This window comes from Canis lupus, chromosome 13, assembly GCF_011100685.1.
Source record: "Canis lupus familiaris isolate Mischka breed German Shepherd chromosome 13, alternate assembly UU_Cfam_GSD_1.0, whole genome shotgun sequence".
NCBI classification, from domain to species: Eukaryota; Metazoa; Chordata; class Mammalia; order Carnivora; family Canidae; genus Canis; species Canis lupus.
In genome coordinates, this window is record NC_049234.1 from 36,152,551 (window position 1) to 36,172,078 (window position 19,528).

General features: G+C 42.7%; 1 protein-coding gene across 13 annotated transcripts in view; it reads right to left on the minus strand.

Moving 5' to 3' along the window:
- The window catches only part of PTK2 (protein tyrosine kinase 2), a 266,181-nt gene that overhangs the window by 235,435 nt on the left and 11,218 nt on the right, over nt 1-19,528 (minus strand). For all 13 annotated transcript variants that reach the window (XM_038555624.1, XM_038555623.1, XM_038555622.1 and 10 more), the window contains exon 2: nt 4,528-4,632. The gene's annotated coding sequence lies outside the window, so the exon portion shown is untranslated. The remainder of the gene's footprint in view (nt 1-4,527; nt 4,633-19,528) is intronic.

A 19,528-nucleotide genomic window follows, 5' to 3' on the forward strand; every position in this document is an offset into this window, starting at 1 on the left:
ATAAATAAAAAATAAAAAATAAATAAAAAATAAAATCTTTAGGGCAGCCCGGGTGGCTCAGTGGTTTAGCACTGCCTTCAGCCCAGGGTCTGATAAAAATTAAAAATTTACGACAAATGTTTAAAATCTGAACGTCAGATCTCCCATGTAAACCTACTTAAAGTTCTTAAAGGAAAAGTGCATAACTAAGTTAACATGTACTGCCTAGCAAGGCGCTACAATACAGGCTTTTTAAAAGTTAACAAAAAGTAACCGACCTCATCCAGTTCTATTTATTCTCACTTTCTCCACCCAGAATGCCCTTCCTCAACTACCACCAACCCTTCACCCATCCCAGACTCGCTCCCTCAGGAGGACACTGTTCCCCTCCCTCTGAGCTTCCCATCACTGTCTTTCCTATCAGTATTCTCTACCTGGTCTCATCCGTTCCTGCAGGATCTGCCCTGTGCACCTCAACCCTGGTACCATTTTTAGCGGGCCGGGAGAGCAACTTGTCCAGCATGCAAGAAAACAGATATCCCTGGGGGTGAAGACAGAAGTAATATGCTTGAGCATATGGAAAATATTATTAAGAGGCCTTACTTATAGAGCTGTCAGAGTGAGAAATAAGAATATCAAGCAAACAGAAAAAAAAAGTGGCAATTATTAAGTTCAAGAAAACAAAACAAAAAGTTGAACAAAAAGGAAATGTAAAAAAAAAAAAGTAAAAAAAAAAGGAAATGTAATCATACTACATTAACATGCTCAATAGTGAGCATGAGTAACGTTAACAGAAACAAAACAATTAACCAATTTATGGATCTAAACAAAAATGATGATACAACTACATGGGGATGGTGGGAGTTCAAAATGTAACTTTTTCTAAAACTGACACATAGATGACCCTGCCTCTATACAGTTACTGCTGGGCACTGTGGACATAAATGCTAAAAGAAACAGCTGAACAGGATTAAAGGCACCTCTGGGAGGCGGATGGTGGAGGGCAGGACCAGGAGCCCGCTGTGTTCTGCATGAACCTTTCAACACTATTTTACTTTGGAACACATGTGTATACCAACCTGATAGAAGTGGAATTTCTAAGTAAGAAAGAGAAACAGAATCTATAATAGGAGCACTTCAAGCAAGACATAGTGTTTTCCTACAACTTTCCAACCACGCTACTCCCTCTTCCCCTTCAACAGTGGCTCTCCAAACCCTCAGGAGGCTGGGCAGTTGAAGACAGCATGCGTGGCCTGAGCCCTGGAGTCACTGCCTGCCAGCTCCGTATTCTCGAGAAAGCTGCTGTAAGTTCTGAACCTGAGCTCTCCTACCCGCACCATGAACATGCCACCACGGACCTCAGGGACCTGGCTAGGCTGGGTTGCTCAGTACCCAGATGGCAAGTAAGTGTGAGGATGACCGTTCACCCTGGAGCTACGTCACCTGGATGTAATCGACCTCACTACTCTCTCCCCCTTCACATCGTCGAGGTGGGCTTTCATTCTGACCACTCTCCCACATGGCTCCGAGTGCCCTCAAGTTGCCAAACCCGAAGGCCAAACTTCAATCTTCATTTGACATTTCCTGACACAGAATTGATCACATCCTCCTCCTGGAACTTTCTTCCCTGCTTCCCATGATGCTAGCGCTTCTGGTTTTCCTCACACTTGCTCTGTGCCAACCACTGCTCACGTTCATCCTTGACTGCTTGACACCAGTGACCCAAGGCTCGGGCTCGCTGGTCTTCTCTGTGCTTACTCCTTCAGTGATCATAAGGTGTCATGCATTTTTCACTGCCACTTTCAGCTCAGACTTCTCTTCCAAGCTCCAAATACCTATTTACAACTGCCTACATGACATCTCTACTTGGATCCCTAACAGAATCACAAACTTAAAATGCTTACAAGTGAGCTCCCCATCTGCCCCTCTAAACCAAGTTCCACCCACAGCCTTCCCCCCGTCTAGTTGCCCAGGCCAAGAGCCTTATAGTCAACTCAACTCCTCCCTTTGTCCTCACACCCCTCCACCCAATCTGTCAGCAAAACCTACTGATTCTACCTTCGAAATACATCCAGGACCCAATTACCTCTAGCTTTCCTGCTCCCATCCAAGCCTCCTCTGCTGCTCACCTGATTCCCACAATAGCCTCCCGACAGGTCTCCTAGTTGCCCTCCACTCTTCCCCACCCCCAACCCACATCTGTTCCCAACACACCAGCTTTTCAAACTTCAGTCGAATCTTGGAGCTGAACACTGAGGGTACAGCTGCCCTCTGCAGCCAACAGCCAGCACTGCCTGACCCTAGTGACTCTTTAGATAAACAGCCCCAGAACCTCAGCATTCAATCTATGTCAATTGTTCTCAGCTGCCCTGATGCTAAAAAGCTATCATTCACAAAATGAGAGTTTTTCAGATGGGTCTCCAGGCAGCCTTCCTCTCTGTCTATTCCCTCCCCATACCCCATTAATTCTGAAAATAATCTCCACACATATTCCAGTAATTCAACTCCTCCAAAACATTTCTTCACTTTCCTAAAATTCTGGTTGTAGAACACTCCCACCCCACGTTCCTGGCTTCTAATGCAACACCTCAAAACAAAGCAAGAACCAAGAACCTGATCTTTCCCACAGGGGCTCGAGTGGACCAGGGCACTCGGGTACAACCAGGGACCCCAGATCTCAACAGAACATCATTAAGTTTACTGCACAAAGCCAGGCTTACACATGTGACCTCACCATTTGTCCAGAATTGGGGGAAACAATTATAGGAACACTGGTTTTAAGGTTATTTTCCTGGGTTTACATATTTTCAAACAGGTAGAGGGGAGTGCCAAACTAGAAGCAGTAGATTACATCCCAGTGCCCAAAGTTCAAAAGAGCCATGAACAGGCTCCCAACGCCCTGTCAGGCCTTCAACCCATGGCACATCCCATTAAGAAGAAATATTTTGTATAATTTCTGCTAAATATGAAACTTGTGCTCTACCACAATGAAATATTTTTAATAGCTAATGCTGCTGAAAAGTTATGTTTGATATTCTCCTTCTTTGAACCCACTCAGAAAAAAGAACTTATTTTGTGGCAAGCATTAAATACTCCTTCAACCAGCATTTACTGAAAACGACCTATGGGTCGAGCAGAAAACATGCAGAGATGAAAAATAACAAAATCTTTGCCCTTAAAGACATAGAAATAGACTTGTATAGCGCACTATTACAGGAAGAAACATCAAATATACAGGGGGGTGGGAAGGGACAAGAGATGTAAACAGCTAGGTGCGGCCCTCTCCAAACTGTAGCACAGTCATACCTGGCAGAGCACAGCACACTGAGCAGGTGCCTCTCACAGCCAAGAAAGGGTAGAAGGAATCAGAGACAAGGAGCAAGACTTCCAGGCCTTACTTGGAAATTGAAACTGCATGGCATAATTTCCCTTCCCTAATACCTAATCCTGGCAGAAACAAAAGTGGGTTCAGGGGAGAAAGGAGAACAAACAGGAAAGTGAACTGACCCCCAGAAGGAAATGGAAAAACAATCCAGGGCCCTGACCCTTGGACATATGAGACAAAGACACCTGCCAAAGTCAAATTCAACATAATTATAAATTATCTTGAATTCTGAATGAGGTTTTTACCAAAGCAACATAGAGGTAAAATAAAATGTTTACCAATGCTTATTCCCCAAGAGAGATTTATGAATCTTCTATCAACTATCTATCCTCGATTTACCACCAGGCCTCCCAGAAAGAGCAGTCTTTGAAAATAAGACAAACTGAGATAGAATCTCAGTTCTACAACATCCCAACTGTGGAGTGCAGCACAAGTGCCAATGTTACAAATTAACTAATTATAAATAACCCAATCTATGGGGCTCACTTTTCCTCTCATTAAAGTGGGGGAAATGCCACCAACTATCAATTGCTAACCTGACCACTGAGCACATTACGCATTTCTTATGGCACTTTCACCACAACCCTGGGAGAGCGGCCCTGTTATCAGCACCCTTGTCAGAAGAGAGAGCTAAGTTTAGGCAGTCAGTAGAGTTAGCATGGAGAGAAAGGTAGGTTTCAGTCATTAGTGAAGAGTTAGTAAATAAATAGCCAAGCCAACATCCGAATCCAGAGCCCCTAAGAGTAAGACACAAGTAAAAAGTACACACTCCAAAGCCAGACTGAGTCTGAATCCCAGCTTTGCCATTTACTAACTTAGTAACCTCTAACCTGTTTCAGTTATGCAAATGTGAAACAGGGGCAAAGAGTAACCTTCCTCCTGGGGTTACTGTAGAACTCCGACTGTTTACCATATCCAGGCATTCTTCTAGAGCATATGCTGCTAACGTTACTACAATCACTGACATTACTGTTATCCTGTCTGTCTCTATCCACACAAAAGGCACTAAACAACTAGTATTTCTTCCCTCAGCTACTCTGCAAAATCAACCAGCTTTTATTTGTTTCTAGAATATGTCAAAGAAACCCTAAGAAAGGTGAAAGAAAAACCAGAACAAAACAAAAAACCAAGACACACAAATGTAGCAAGAGAATTATACTCACAGTTCCGAAGGCCACACTAACTCTGTGAAGAAATCAAACATCAAACGTTGGTCTAAAGGAAATGCTCCTAATTTCTCATTCCTCTTTCCATAGTCCTCAGAAAACCTGACAATGAGAGACAACATGCACATTTATTTTTTTATTTTTTTAAAGATGTATTTATTTATTTATTCATGAGAGAGAGAGAGAGAGAGACAGGCAGAGGGAGAAGCAGGCTCCATGCAGGGAGCCTGATGTGGGACCCGATCTGGGATCTCCAGGATCACGCCCTGGGCCAAAGGCGGTGCTAAACCACTGAGCCACCCGGAATGCCCAATAACATGCACGTTTAAAACCACCTTCCTTTCACTTTTTCAAAGCTCTACTGAACTCACCACCTCAGTCAGTTCCAACACCTCCCATACACACTTGTTGAGTGACATGTGGGATGAGGGGTAAAAACAGGGCACCACATCCCTCCTTGTCTTCAAACTTACCTTCTAGCTAAGAAATACATGTGAAGTAATTGAAAACTATTAAAACATATCAAAAAATCATAAATTAATAGGGTGTAAAGTTAGCTAATAAGTGTACGGTACAATGACAGAATACAGACATCTACTCCAGTGCCTACCACTAAAACTATGTTTTAAAAATGCTCTCTCTTGTGTGTACATGCACACTCTCTCTCGTCAATCAATCAATCAAATCTTTAAAAATATATATTTTAAACAGCACAGGGAGAACTAAAAGGAGAAAAAGCCAAGATTTTGGAAGCTCTGGGACAATCTTCTAACAGGGAAGATCAAGACCCAAACAAAGAGTAAAAGAAGAAACTTGGAAGAAACAGAAACTATAAAAGATTGAAGTCTAGTAAACTAGGCAGCAGGTCCAAATAAGCCAGATTCTAATTCAGTAGTGGAACACACTGAGAACCAATTTTGCTTGCACAGCAGTCCAAGAAGACTAGAACTGGCAGCATCAGTGCAGACAGGACAGAGGTAAAGAAGGTGCAGTCTTAAATACAGAGGAGTTGAGGAGGGCCACAGAAGCTGAAACTAGAACCTCAATATCAGGTACTACGTGAGACCCTCCCTCACTCTGACAGAAGGCGGAGGGCGGGGGGAGAGGGGGCAGGGTACATTCCCTGGAAAAAGCAGAGGCCATCTATGGACTAAAGTCACCCTGCCCCATTTCACTAAACAGAGATGGATTTAATGACTGTATATACAGTGAATGGTGAATTCTCCAGCTCTTCTTTAAGACCACGCATGCATGCACACACACCCTCGGTTCCCAGATTTCAAAGTCCCAATTCTGCAGAAAAGAAAGAGAGACTCTTTCTGGGGAATCTGATCAGCCCAAAAAGACCTAAAGATAATAACACTAGGGACCCCAAGCAAATGGCCCACCCAGGATATCCTGTTGTAAAAGTCAAACAGCCCCATGTGTCAGACAGGAGAAAGAAGGAAACAAGCTGAAAGAAACAGACTATACAAACTATCAAAAATTTAGAGGTAAGACAACACTGTAATCAATAAACAAAAACAGGATGCTCTTGTGAAAGAACAGAAAAAGAGCCCCTGGAAATCTAAAGAACCTTTCTGAAATCAGAAATAATAAACTAAAGAAAGTTAAGTCAAATTGAAGTCATCTCCCTGAAAGGATAAAAAGACCAAAAAAAAAAAAAAAAAAGGAAGAGGAAGAGGAGCAAAGGAGAAGAAAAACATATTAAGACAATTACAACTTCTATCCAGGACAGTCAAGTTGTGGATAAGAGGACTTCCAGAAAGACAAAATAAGGAAACGAAAGGGAGAAAACCTCAACACAATAATGCCAAAAAGTATTCCCAGAACTGAAAAATACCAGTTGCCAGAAAGAAGGGACCCGCTGAATATGCAGAAGAGTAGATGAAAACCGACCCACACAAAGTATATCATCATGACATTTCAAAAGATTTGGACAATTTTTAAAACTCCTACAAGCTTCTAAAGATGGGAGAGAAAAAAAAGTTATATACAAAGGATAAATTAGAATTGCTTCTGAATTCTAAAACAGTAACATGAAAACAAGAAGGCGATGGAGCAATCTTTGAATTTATGAACAAATATGAAAGCCAATATAGAACTCTATACCCAGCCAAACTATCAATTGTTTCAATCACATGGTCCCAGTTTGCCTCCTAAGCATCCTATGTCAGAAGTCACTGGAGAAAGTCCTCCACCAAAACATGAGCATCAATAAAAAATGAGCAAGGCACGAGCTTCCATGAAAAGGGGATATGGGAATCCCCAGGATGATGATGAAGAGAGATTCCAGAATGGTGGCTGTGCACTAGGAGTTGGAGTAGCATTGCTCAAGAGGGAATGCTGAAGGCTGACTTCACCTTGTTCAAAGACACTGTACCATCTTTTTAAAGTGATTAACTCCACCAAAGTAAGAGTCAGTGAAGACAGACAAAGAGTCACCACAAACAAAAAAATCCAACTCTGGACAAAAGCCAAAGGATGTGAACAGAAGAACATACAGGGACAACACAATAAAAGGCTTAAGGAGCAAGCAGCTCAGAAAAGAAGAGAGATCTCTAAGAAACTGCCAGAAATAAAATGTGAAGAAGAGATGAGTCCATATGACTATGTACAAAAATTACTAAGGGGATACTGGAAAGCATGGGGAAAATAAACAATAGGTATGAAAAGAGTTAAGAATGTGGAGGATTGAACAAAGATGAATAACTGCCACACTGCTCTGTGCACAACTCTATCACAGGACTTACCCATAACCAATATACTCTCATCAAGACTTCTCTCTCCCTCACTCCGCTGGAAAGACCTTTTTGAGGAGGATCATTTCTCATCCAGGTATCACCTTTCACCTTTCAGAATCCAGCACAATGCCTGCTACAAGGGGCACCTGGGTGGCTCAGTCAGTTAAGCATCTGCCTTTGGCTTAGGTCATGATCTCAGGGTCCTGGGATCAAGCCCCATATCAGGCTCCCTGCTCAGCAGAGTCTGCTTCTCCCTCTGCCTCTGCTCCTTCCCCTACCCTGTCATTCATGCTCTCTATCTCAAATAAATCACTAAAATCTTTTTAAAAAGAAAAAGAAAAAAAAAAGAGTATACACAAAAGCAGAAGTGTTTTTGCATTTAGTCATGTGCTGAGTATCTACTATACATACCTGCTATCCTTCTAGAGAACTAGAATTCAAAGACATATGGACCTTGCTTGCTTTTAAAGAGTTTAAACTTTTTCACACCTGAAAAAATATTTACCCTATATCCTCATTCTCCTCAAAAGATGAAAAGTTCACCAGAAGCTTATAGAAATTTAATAGTCCAGCTATCACCGACGGATATGCAACCCAAGACCTGATGACACTTTTTTGACATTACACGCATTGTGTCATATGAAAAGAGTGCCAGCCTGGGTATCAGGACATCTAGTTTCTAGTACTTTAGAATTATTACTTTTGAAGAAGACAAAATCCCAACTCCCTTATATGACCTGTCAGGCCCTGAATGATCAAGTCCAGTCTGTCTCTCATGCTATCTCCTATGAATCCTACAAAGCAGAAAAATTAAGCTATTTCCAGTTTACAGAACCACCTGTGCCCTCTCTCACACCAGGACCTTCCTTCCCGGGCTAAAATGAATACACATGTGGTGGGCTCCATGCCCTTTCCTCAGGTGGGACACCTCTCTCCTGTACCCCCTCAGTACTCCTTCACATGCCACAGGTATCTGAACCAGGCCCTGGGACACATGGCAGCAGACAAGAGAGACAAAGCCCTGCCCCGAAGGACTACTGTGATGTAGCTTCCTGTTCAACAAACTAGAGTGGAAGTCAAATTTGGCCTGCCAATGTCTTCTCCAACCCAAACAGCAAGATTCTGGGGACGACAAGCTCTTTTAGCTCTGCAGCCTCAGCGCACCTACATCCCGGATAAATAATTTAAGTGCTATTAAATAAAACCAAAGTGAACGTCAAAAAGCCCTAGTGGCTGCAGCAGGTGAGTAACATTTGCTTTTTAGCAGGTGAGTAACATTTGCTCTTTAGAAGCCCTCTTTTGCTATTGTCTTTATCTGTTTGTTTGTCTGTTGCCTCTTTTCTGTTAGGAGTATAAACCTGAAAATGTCATTCAGGGAAATCTTGCAAGTCTGCTAGAACTGGCTTTATTCTTCTTGCTAAGTGCAAGACAACCCAGTTATTCCCCATGTCCGGTCTCCATTCACCACTCTATAACCAACAGTGTACACTGTAGCAAACACCTAAGACACATAATCAGAACACATGTACTTGAAATGTGAATGATTAATGATGACTAAATAAGTGTATGCACTGGCTTTGTGTGACTTATAATTACTCCTCACTTTACTTTGTATTTTAAGAAGAATTCAAGCAAATGGCAACACTGAATTTTATCTACACTGGGTCTATTGCATGCCTGCCATTAGAATAGCAGGCAGCTTCTGGCATGACACATCCAGCATTCCTATTCATCCCATGACTTTATCTTTATTGAGAATATCAATCTATGCTTTTTAGCTACAGAATTGCTAAAATATAAGCATAAAAATTTGAATTAGCTCAAATAGGGCAGAAAACTAGATACTTCCCAAACCCTATAATAAAAATGCTTAAATTCCTTTGCTCCAAAGAAAATTAAGTTTGGCTCATTATACAAGGAAATATATTGTCAGCTCCTTGAAGATATTTGTAAGATGGATACTCTACCTTTTTTGTTTGAGTGGGTGCATTTTAAAACACATACACAAAGATGCTCAGGCTGCTCTGAACCCTCTTCCCCTCTAACATGCATAGGACAATTTCCCACCAGTCACAACACACTCTGAATCTGTGTTTCCTGACCTCATAACATATTCTGCATCACCACTTTGCTTACAATGTTCTCATTTCAGTGCATGGTCCAACCTGGACAGTCCCTGACACTCGCCTCTCACTCACACCAACAGTGACAACCTGCCATCTGTAGAGGGTGTGGTGTTGTTAAGCACTCTCTCCCAAGTGCTGTACAAGCACCAGCTCCTGAATCCTCATGGACCTAACTTACTATTACTCTTTTCCCATTTTACGTATGAGAAAACAAAGTCAAAAAAAAAAAAAATTAAGAAATTTTCCAAGGTCACAAAGCAAACGAGAGAAAGAGATCAGGCATTCAAACACTAACTTATCTTAGAATCATGATGCTATTCTGGCTTCCCAAGTTAACCAGATATTATTACTGTTAAAATAATGGACATGAGTTGGGCTTTCCAAAGCAAACACAACAGAAAAATTCTTTCTAAAGTTGAGTAACATTCAACAGGACATATTGACAAATTATAAAATATCTGGCTTCAATCAACCGTGTAGGCCAAGCCCCTGGCAAAGAAATGGTCTGTTTGATGCCAACTGCCAAATAAAGCCCAAACCCGCTATTTCTTAATGCATAACATCCTAACAATTTAAATTATTTGTGAAAGTCTCCAATGTCCAAACTATACAAGCCCTTCACAGAGATGTCCCTTCGCCTCAGCTCAGCTCAGAAGACCAATGACTTCTGCACTCAGGCAAGTGGTAACCTGTACTCTCTGAAGAACACAGGTCAGAAGTAACTTCCTGAAAAACTAAAAATATATAAAGAATGTGAACATGATTATGAGAACTATCTGGACAAATAAAAGCTTCTTCATGCTTCAAAATAATTTTCTAGCCAAAAATATTCTAATACTGGATAGTGGAGCAGCTCATAGGTCATAGGTCACTGCACCCATTCATCTGGGTGCCAGCACATGGTACAAGGTCTGCCATCCAACTGGTAGTAAACTACTGATATTGTGAATACATTAAGGGAAAAGAGGCAATATTACTAATTTCTGAAAACATAATATTAGAAACAACAGCAACAATAAATTGCCTGTTCTGTATGCAGAGTAAATGGAGAATACAAACTTCTTAGACATGCTGGTCAAACTCAGCAGGGAATGATTAAGATTAGCTTTTAAATTCCCAGAAATAACATCACTAGGAACTGTATTTGCTGAACCTCGGGCTGATCCTTCTCTAACCAGTCATGTACTAAGAACTGTGTTCTATCACATTTGTAAGAGTTATGATAATCTCTACTTAACAGATAAGTAAAGAGATTTAAGGCTTAAGTAACCTGGTCAACAAGGGGGAACAAGGATCAAATCTGAGATTCAAAGCAGGACTTGTCCAACACCCATCCTCTTAATCTCCATTCTATTCTACACTGTAAATAATATGCCCAGAAAATTCTACTGTGCAAAGCTTTAAAAATATGAAACACTATTCTACTCCAATTAATTAACAAGTACAGTTAACATTCAAAACTAGGCAACCCTTCGATTGTACACAAAAGAACTAATGGCTATTACAGTATACCTAAGGATCATTTTGTCTACCTAAGAGAGACACCAAAAGAAGGACCTACGAATCAAATTCATGAAGTTCTTAGAAAGAAATCTCCCGCAAGGATTGGGAGCGGTAACTGATCAAGAGATACAGTCATGTAGGTATCAATGGCCTGGGTGAAACTGGAGATCACCTGTGAAATTGGAAGCAGTTTGCAAAGCAAAGAGTCCCAGATGTAGGTAAAGAAGAGTAAGAATGTTCCCTCCTGGAAAGAGCAACTAGAAAAGCTGGACAGAATAGCTGCAGAAGCTACTTGACAACTGTGAAAAGTAAACTGTAGCAGGTGGATTAGGAAGCAAGGGGATCCCGGGGTGGCTCAGCGGTTTAGCGCCTGCCTTGGGCTCAAGGCCTGATCCTAGAGACCGGGGATCGAGTCCCACGTCGGGCTCCCTGCATGGAGCCTGCTTCTCTGTCTCTCTCTCTCTTTCTCTTTCTCTGTCTTTCATGAATAAATAAATAAAATCTTAAAAAAAAAAAAAAGGAAGCAAGACTGGAATTCAAACCACCACTGAGTCAGCAGATTTAAGTACGATGGAGAGTCTCCTAACATAATAATACCCTAAATGTGGAGGACACACCCCAAACTTTATTCAGCACAGGGAGAACCCGAAAAATGTTAATTCCTATGGGAGAAGGAAATCAGGAGAAGCCACTACCAAGAAGGAAACAAATATGAGAATCAGCCCACAACTAATTTAAGACAGCTACTGCACAAATAATTCTACAAATAAGCAAACACACAACATACTCGATATCACAAATTCTTCTCTTCCTTTTATCTCTTAAACCCACTGGCTCTGCCTTCCTCCCCTCCCCCTGAAACTTCTCCCTCTAAAACTACCAGTGACCTCTGCACGACTCAATCCAATCATCACAGCTCAGGTCTCAACCTTCCAGGCAACAACTAACAAGAGCGGGTCTCCCCACCCTTCTCCTGAATATCCCCCCCGCCCAGATGCTCTCTCCTCTTCCTTCAGAGTCCCCCAGGGCTCTGTCCTTTCTCCTCTCAGCTATGCGGACCTCCCAGGCAAGCTCACTTCAAATGCCTTTTGAACGCTAACAGAACTAAAACTTGCACCTGCAGCTCAGACCCACTGCCCAGCTGTTGTGTTGGACTGACGGCCGCCAACTCCGCACCACAGCCACTGCCTCTGCCTTCCCCTGCGCGCCCCCGAGAGGGCAGATCCCTGGGTCCCAGGAACCTCTTCCGGCTACAACTCCGGGTTGGAGTTCATTAATTAAGAGGTAAGACTGGCAAATTGAAAAGAAATATTGTTCTCTTTAACCCTGCCAGCCCTCCCAACGGTAGTGATAGGTTCTAATTCCCTGTATTACGAGTCTATAGAGTGGCCAGTGTTTGCCTGACCAAACCCTGGCAGGTGCACGCTATGCTGGGACCCGCCTCTAGGTCCCTTGGAGAAGTGGAGCATCACTGAAGACAACTGAATAAAACATCCAACACCTCCAAGCTCAGGCACTGACTAACCTGCCCCCTCCACAAACCCCCTTACACACAATCTTCTCCATCTCTGACAACGCCCGCCTTCCAACTGCTGAGATGAGAAACATCAGATACCATCCCAGCCTCTTGTCCTCCTCCCACATTCCCCATCCAGTCTTGTCGAAAATAAATCCAGTTCTGCCCACAACACAGGCCCAGACGCTGTCCCCTTGCCATCATGTTCACCAACAATGTTGTGACGCGAGCCACCATCATGACTCACCCAAATGGCCAGAGCACTACAGAGCAGGCCTCCCCACTCCCACCCGTCACCCTAGCACACATGCTAGCCACGGCGCACAGACCAAACCTAAATCAGATGGCACTACTCCTCCGTTCAAAAGCCAAAACGGTCCCTCCCTTTACATGGATGACAAGGTTGGACGGAACAGTGGAGGAGTCATCTTGAGGAAAAGTAAAGTCGTTGAAAAGAACAGCTGCTGGGAGGGGAGGACGTCAGGACTAACACCAACAGTCAGTGAAGGAAGGGCCGAAGGACAGAGTGGGTCTCTTTGGCCACTGCTGAGCCAGCAGATGTTACCCACACTGCTCGGCTGTTTGTTCAAGGACTCCATGGGACTGAAGAAGTGGCCTCTGAGAACGGCCGGTGGAGAACTGGTCGTAAGACTTTCAAAGTCACTGAGAAAACACTAATACAACCTAGACTGGAATCTGATGACAGTAAAAATATATGCAGAGCAGAAAAAGGGTTAGCTGGAAAATTTACAAAGATGATAAAAATATAAGTTGTTTAAAGCATTTTAAAATATGGTTATTCAATGTATTATTCATCAGCAGGTGTTTTGTGGAAAGTATTCTAACCCATCGTGTGTTAGCCAAGAGCATCAACAGCAAACTTCATTCAAACAGCCTGACCTGGCCTGCCACACAGCAGTTCCATGGTTTACGCAAGGCTTTCTTGTGACTTTTCAACCTCAGAGCCAAGACTGACATCTTTCTGAACAAAAAGACCCTCTTTCAGTTGTCTCTGTTACCAACACTGAATCACGTTGGAAATTAGCTTTTGCTTATACTTGTTAACACTCCTTCATGAACTCAACATAAATGTACAAGGCACAGCAGCGCTCACATGAGGGACTTCGGAAGTGAAGTCATTTCAGTGACTGCAAACATCATAATCACAAGTAACATCAGATGCAGCCACTCTTCACTTCCCATGCTGCCAGAAGTTAGAAAGAGGGCAGCGCCTGGCTGACTCAGTTAGACTGTGTGACTTCTGATCTCAGGATTACGAGTTCAAGCCCCACAGTAGGCAGAGAGGTTACTTAAAAATAAAAACCTAAAGAGAGAAGTGGACTTCTGTCCCCGCACAAATCCACAGCAGACATGTTTTCTGAGTTCAAATTACAGTTCCAGCAGCATTTCTCAAACCTCAATGCAGTGGAAATTCCTGCATTTCAAAACCCACTTAACAGTGCAACTGAGGCACTTCCATCTAACCATTAATTGGAAGAGATTCATCTGCACTGGAATGATACTCTGAAAGGCAAACACCAAAAAGAATCTAGTGGAATTCTATAAACATCTGCCAAACAATGAATACATTAAATTGAAATGATACGGACACTTCCGAAATGGTATCAATAATCCAAGAGCACCTACCAACATAAAGACACTGTCAAAGATGACATATGTAAAATTTCCACGCAGATGAGCACCAAGAGATGAACATTTGTAATTGGTTGTGATGATAGGGAACACTAACTTTGAATTCCCATTAAGAAAAATGTTATCTGGGGGTATCTGGGTGGCTCAGTTGGTGAAGCTTCTGCCTTTAGCTCAGGCCATAATCTCAGGGTCCTGGATTCAAGCCCTGCATCAGGCTTCCCACTCAGCAGAGTCTGCTTCTCCTTCTCTGCTGCCCTTCCCCCTGCTTGTGCTTGCTCTCTCATGCGCACGTGGTCTGTAACAAATAAAATCTTAAAAAAAAAAAATGTTATCCAACCCTCCTTTTGAAAAAGAATTCCATTCTTATTAGTAGACCTGTATTATATATACATATCCAATTATTATTTGGAATTCTGCCAATAAAAATTTCATAGAAATTAGTGTTGTCTTGCGTTATGTAAGTACTTACATAACATCCATCATTTTGCCCACTAGTCTGCAAAACCTAAAATATCTACCATCTGCCCCTTCATAGAGAAGCCTGCCGATTCCTTTCAATCAACTTTCCCAGATCTTCTGCACACAGGTACAGCTAAGGCACATTTCACACATCTTTAACTTCTCAGCTGTTTCTTTTTTTAACTTAAGTCTGCCATTTTACCTTTATTCCTTATAAATTTTACCTTGTTGATTTTAGCACTTTATTACAACCTGTCGAAATATTTTAAAATTTTGATTCCAAAAACGAATCTCCTGGCATTAACTCCTGATCTTTATTTTTTTTTAACTCCTGATCTTTAAATTCCTGATGAAAACATTACGACAGGTGTCAAGTAAGACACACTTCTGGAGACATCTTCACTTGTGTGCACAAATTCTTGTATTTTAGTTTTGTGGCAAATTATACTATATGTGGTTGCAACATATCTTCTACCTAAAAGCAATAATTTCTTGAATTCTCTAATAATGACAAATAATAATTTACTTCTTAAGCTTCATGCAGTAAAGGATTCAGCTTGCCCCTGGAAAGATTTGGCCATTGCCCAGCTCCTGGGAAGTCACCTCCCAGCCCTTGGAATCTCCTGCCTGATAAGACTGTCTTCGTTTAGCTGCAGGCCTTGAGTCACACCCATCAGTCTATACTAACAATGTGATTTCTGGTGGAGCCTTGAGCTACACATAACATCGGCCTGATCTCCAATGGGACTGGAGACTAAACTCAAGCCATGCAGGCAGTGCCTGTGGGACAACCCCCAGCAAATATCCTGGACACCAAGGCTCAAGTAAGCTTCCCCAGTTGACAGCGTCACTGCTGAGAGAAGTCAAGACAGGGAGAGGACAACTAAAGCTCATGCTTGGTCTTCCTTGGACTTTGCCCTGTGTGCCTTTCCTTTGCTGATTTCTGTCTGCATCCCTGAGCTGTAATAAACCATAACCATGAGTCTAATGGCTTTTCAGAGTTCTGTAAGTCCTTCTAGTGGACTAGAAGGAACCATGGAACCTGCAGGTAGTCTTGGGGGCCTCCCAAATCCAGGTCTTGATGACTTATAATGCATTTTCACCAACACTACAGCAGTGTTTCTTCAGCATGAGGAGATGCTAGTTTAAAATGCAGGTGACCAGCTTCTACATCAGAAATGATAATCCAACATCTCTGTGGGATGATACCAGGCATTTGCATTTCATTCATTCATTCATTTGAGAAAGAAAAAGAGCCAGAGAATGAAGGGATGGAGCAGGGCAGAAGGAGAGGGAGAGAATCCCAAGCAGACTGCACACTGCCCACAGAGCCCAAACACAAGGCTGGATCTCATGACTCTGAGATCATGACCTGAGCTGAAAGCAAGAGTAGAACACTTAACTAAGCCACCCAAGTGCCCTTGTTTGCATTTCTAATATACTCTCTTTGGTGATTCTTTTTTTTTTTTTTTAAGATTTTATTTATTTATTCATTCATGAGAGACACAGAGAGAGAGAGAGACAGGGGTAGGGGGGCAAAGACACAGGCAGAGGGAGAAGCAGGCTCCATGTAGGGAGCCCGACATGGGACTCTATCTCAGGTCTCCAAGATCAGGCCCTGGGCCAAAGGCGGCACCAAACCACCGAGCCACTCAGGCTGCCCTCCTTGGTGATTCTTATGTACACTACTTTCAGGACCACTGACATTTCCAAAAGCTGCCTGAGGCACTGGCAGTTTTTTTTTGTTTTGTTTTGTTTTTTTTAAGTAATCTCTACACACAACATGGGGCTCAAACTCACGACACCAAAAACAAGGGTCACATGCTCCACCAACTGGGCCAGACAGGCATCCCAGGACTGTCTTCTTTTTAATGAATCCCCATCAGTGTAGAGGCTCAAGAGTCAAGAGTGCCTCATGAAAATGCCTTAAATTTGGTAAATAAGTGAGAAGAGCTGGCATTACTAGTCCTCTAAAACTTAGAATATGTAAATGTGTGAAATTTGTCTTGTCATTTCTCAAATATCTAAGATAATGCGGAAACAAATGAATGCAAACCACATGTTACTTTTGATACAGTTTGGGTGATAGATTCAATGGCATCCATTTCTTATCCATTCAACAACTATATCAATTTTTTTCAATCTCCTGACAGTTAATAGGAAACTTGAGTTTTATAAGCAGTCTTCACACCCTTCTCATCTACTGAAAAGAACACCAGTGAGCTAAAAGTCGAGACAATTAAGAGTCTCTAGAGAGTTCTCCTCTGTCAATATTAAGGACCCATTTATCCTTTCCAGGTTGTTTCTTCATCTCTAAACTGGGAGCTCTGGACCAGATGATCCCTAAATTTAGATCAACCTCTAAAATCCTAGACTACCTAAAACAATAAGAATAAAGGAGGCAAATACCCAGTGGCAAAGTTTAAAATTTCCAATGAAATGGCTGAAAGGGCAGATTCAAGATGAAAATCAAACATCAACTCTTCGCTAACCAAATACTTGTAACCTGTCAAAAATTAATTCATATGCAGACCACTTGCATTTAAACTAAGTTACTCTTGCTACCTGTTTTATGCAGTCAGTTCCTTAGAACACAACTAGTGTATTTTTTCCAATGCAATAAGCAAAGCTTTTTTCCTTTTTTTCCCGAACTTTTTGCCTACACTGGAATCACAATCATCCCCAGCCTGAACTCTTAGGGGTGATATCGTAAACGGCCTAGGGTTTTTCACTTCTAACATCTACACTATCATTGTGTTCCATCATTTCTTATGTCTTTGCCATTATGACACTTGGCCCTTAAGGTGACGGTTTTTCTCAACAAGAAAAGGGACACTTTCTCAGACATAAACCCATTTCCAAACTCGCCCCTCTAAGATTCCTCTTCCATAGGGCAGCCATATCTCACCACAAAACAGCATATCTCTGGAGGGACTGCTTATAATCTGTAGTCTGTAATTCCTAAATTACATATAATCTTGATGTCAAACATGAACCAATCCAGTTTAGACTCCGGAATACCACATTAACCTGCCTGGTGTGAACATTAACCACCAGCTTCCCAGCTCCTCCTGCATCTGTTCACAGGAGAGCTAACCGTAAGAATATGAGTTAGGTACTGTCTTACAACTATTTTTTTTAAGATTTCATTCATTTATTTGACAGAGAGAGAGCACACGCACTCATACAAGTAGGCGGAGGGGCAAAGAACAGGGAGAAGCAGGCTCCCCATTGACCAGGGAGCCCGATGCAGAGCTTGATCCCAGAACCTGGGTATCATGACCTGGGCTGAAGGCAGATACTTAACCGACTGAGCCACCCAGGAGTTCCACTGAGCCACCCAGGCGCCCCTGTCTTACAACTATTAACACACTTCTGAGTAAAGAGAAAAACTACACTCATCTTTGGAGCTGACAGAGCCAACTAAAAGGGACACTGGTCCATCTCTCATAGCCATAGAACTATTAAGATATGCCTAATAGTTTATAAACTTTAGCTTCACCTAATGCACAACAGCATACTGAAACATCCATGCTAATCAGAGTCCCAAACATCTGGCTGACCTTCTAAGTACCAAAACTGTGCCTTGTTTTGTCTTGTGGAGGGGGAGGGGAGGCCAGGGGAGACATCTCCGTTGCTGGTTGGCACTGTTTGGTTGGTACAGCTGGGCTTAGGTGACAGCTCCATGTGTCTGTACTTGATGTAACAGTCTGAGATGTATTACAGTTAAAGTAAAAGTCCTTTGATTTGGATGCTTAACCTTCCCTTACAGCCTCACACCTGTGCAGAGTGTCAGAAGTCTACAGTCGAACAAGGAGTGCACCCCCTCCCTTGGGGTTAGGCTTACTTTTGATAATACGATGAAAGTCCAAGCGCTCTTACCCCGGGAAAACAACTCCTGCGTGCGCGCGCGCACACACACACACAATTCAGCTTACCATTTCTGGGGTTCATGGACCTAGGAGAGAGAATTTCCTCCTTAAGCAACAATCTGATCAGTAGGCACTTAGAAACAAAAGGATCTTCGTGGATTTCACCAAGGGAGAAATCTGGGAGCCATCCTGGGATTGCTCTTGACATCCCTTCTCTCGGTCATGCCTCTTCCCTCCCCTGGTCAGAGCCTGGAGACTGACTCAGAAACAGCCTTCAAATCACCCTCTGTGCAGTTCCTCAGTCATGCCCTTAATGAGGGCCTTCTTCACTTGTGTGTACAACGTAATTGTATAATTAAAAGAACACAGGCTGTTAAATTGGACCGTCTGAACTTCGCCCGTCACTTTACTAGCTGAGCGACAGACACCAGGCAGCCATTTCCTTAATGACAAAGGTTTAGTTCCTCTCCCTCCTAAAGTGCTTCACTGTAACACTGCCTCAACTGACCCTTGTGCTAGTGCAACCACCCGCCTGCCATATGAATCTGCTCCTGTCAAAGCCAACCACACAGGGCTGTGACCCGCAGACAGCATCAACCCCACCTCCTTCTCTACCCAGCCCTTTCTGTACTCCTAAACATTGGCAAAAACATTCAGTTGCACAAAGCCCAGCCTCTCACAGCTCTGTATCTCTACGTGGGGCATGTGCTCTGGAAGGTCCTGCCTGCTTCCCACCTTCCACTCAATTTCTACAGATCCCTGCAGACAGCCAGACCTGTAAAGGTCACAGCACCTGGTCCACTGCCCGTTTTTGTAAGGTTTCTGGACTAATAAAGGTTTTTACATTTTTAAAGGGTCGTTTAAAAAAAAAAAAAAAAAGCTATGTGACAGGACCTGTGTGGCCGGCAAAGTCTGAAATATTTACTATCCGACCTTTAACAGGGAAAGTTTGCTGACTTCTGAGCCTGACCGTGACTGGGGACATGCCCTCCAGGTCCTCAGAGCACTCTGCTACAGCACTATCACTGTGGGCATCATATTGCATGCTGACCACATCACTACCCTCCTGCCTGGGCCCCCGGGGACATAACACTACTTTAGACACAAAATGGGTGTTTAATACTG